Raw genomic sequence first — 2416 nt, 5'->3', positions numbered from 1 at the left:
TGTTTCACCAATATTTTCCTCTCTTTCCAATCCAATTGCTAAAAATGTTTAAATAGTTTTTCTCTGATTTCTTCTAAAATTTGTAGCACTTAAATTGGGAGTTAGGTTTAGCTTCGCATTGACAACGTTGTTTCAGTTTTCTTTTGGGCCTTCTAACGTCAAACACATTTTTATTGGAATCATTATTCCTCCTTCCAAAATATTCCTCCCCCTTCATTCTCTTTGCTTTATTTTGTTCTGACTCCCATAATTGTTTCATAGGTTTTTTATTCCGTTTGCGTTTTCTTTGATTGTTTCATTGCCTCTCATTTCATGTTCTTTTTCTGCATTTGAATCGACTTCCTCCAAATCTGTTGGTTCATAGTTGTCATCGGCAATCTCTTGTGAAGGAGTGTTATCTGTCTGTACATAGTTTTCATCGAGTATCTCTTGTATAGTAGTATTTTTAGTATTTTTTGTGTGTACTTCAGCCTCTAGTGTAGTTGCATTTTCAGTTTGTACATGTCTTTCATCGGGTATCTCTTGGATGGTATTTTCTGTTTGTTTGTCTAAATTTCCTTCTTTCACAATTCCTTCGGATATTATCTGTTCCAAATCAAAAGACACATCAGTAATATTTTTTTCAGTAGGCAAGAAACCATTTTCATCACCCCAAGTTGTGTCTTGATCAAAATCTTCAACTAATGGAGATGAGTTTGCAATCGGTTTCAAGATAAACACATTTTCTTGGCCAGAAGGAACAAGCACAAATTCTTCTTGTGATTGGGCTGCGTTTCTTTCCAAATCATGTCGTTTGTCTTCTTCGGCATCTGGAAAGAACCAGAGTAAATTATTTATGAATAAGAAACGTATTATTCAATAAATAAGAAAGTTAAAATACTTCTTCCTGCAATTGTTTTAGCATATTATACTATTTTCTCAGTTGTAAAACAAAGCAGAAGGCGGGGAGTTACTTCAAAATAAAGGCTTTAGACCAATGAGACGTAGCCATTGGTCTAAATGGCTTGAGGATGCTGGCGATAGATTCCCGATAGATACTTTGGCAAATTCGTGATGAGTTATCGATGTTGAAGCCAAGGCTTGACAAGTTCACAATGGAATTCTCTAGCAAATTCACTTCTCGAGACCGGCTTAGAGCCCTGAGCAGTTATGTTAGGTACGTAAATTACATAGCAATTGACTAACATTATGTTTATTATGCCATAAAAATCACACAATGACCACCTTCTAGTTTTCGGCTTCAAGACATGTTATTGCACATCTGATTTCTAAAATTTCTTTTTAGTCTATTTATATCGGCACATTTATCAAGGCAATCTGAGAACATTTTACTAGGATTCTGTTCAACAGAAGACTCAAAAAGTATTGTTCCCGCTATAACTTTTTCTTCCCTATCTTCTGCCGACACAGAAGCATTTCCTCATCCTAACGTTTAGGATGTTTTTCTTAACGATTGCCTTCATCTTGATAGGCATTCCAATAACGGTTTTTGTGTTACTTTTTCGTCTTCCTCTCCTTTTCACAATAGGTAATATAGGTATTTCCAGAACTGAAACATTAGCTGCAGATTCTTTAATATTTGACTGTTATACTGCAACATCACTGTTGTCAAGCTGCTCTACAACTTCACAGTGGTCCACCTGGTCTACAAGTCCATTTTATCCATTAGGTTTATCTGGAAAAGAGTAGATGAAGACTGTTGATCATAAGAAGAATCAGAAATTTGTGTAGTTTTGGACATGTTTCGGACTGATGTTTAATATCTTCTGAACATTGTTGAATATTTGTAATTTTTTGAACACCAACTTCAATGTTCCTCTCCCAATAGCTCACTATTTGGTCAATAGTTTTTAGTCCTTGCAGAAATACTGTGGAGGAGCATTCAGACCCAACACTTGCTAATTTCTGCACCCTTGCTGCTGTCATTCTAAATTTGTCGTTTTGTGAAAGTATTCTACTCCTAGGAGTGGTTGAAACATCCAACGATACATTTTGGTTCATAACTTCCATTTTATTTAATACTCTGCAGTGTTTCATGTAGTATGCTTTTGTCTACCGTGATGCAATTAGAGTACTCGAAAACAAGCTCTCGTTTTTAAGCTGACGAACTTTAAAAATGTGGTGGCAAGGTAGTAGCATACTAACAAACAAAAGACATATGCAACTTAAATATGTAATCAATACACCACTGTTGGAATTGAGTTTCATTCCATTGCCTTCCTCACCCACTATTTTTACTTTATACGTTTGAATTGGTCAGGAAGAATTCCATGGTGTCAAAATTTTAAGATATTTTTATTGACCTTCAAAAGGAGTTGCACTGGAACAGACATTGGTACATATTTAAAATTATCTTGAGATGATTTTTTTAAATTCTTGCACCGTGCTCTGTTCTTAGAGATAACATAAGATTTTC

At 35.1% G+C, this 2416-nt stretch overlaps 1 pseudogene; it reads right to left on the bottom strand.

Moving 5' to 3' along the window:
* Positions 1-255: 255 nt before the first annotated feature.
* LOC124370593 lies at positions 256-2214 on the bottom strand (annotated as a pseudogene).
* Positions 2215-2416: the final 202 nt, after the last annotated feature.

The sequence above is a fragment of the Homalodisca vitripennis genome, unplaced genomic scaffold, assembly GCF_021130785.1.
Source record: "Homalodisca vitripennis isolate AUS2020 unplaced genomic scaffold, UT_GWSS_2.1 ScUCBcl_339;HRSCAF=2120, whole genome shotgun sequence".
NCBI lineage: Eukaryota > Metazoa > Arthropoda > Insecta > Hemiptera > Cicadellidae > Homalodisca > Homalodisca vitripennis.
Note: the sequence above shows the minus strand (reverse complement) of the source record. Positions and strands in the feature narration are given on the sequence as shown.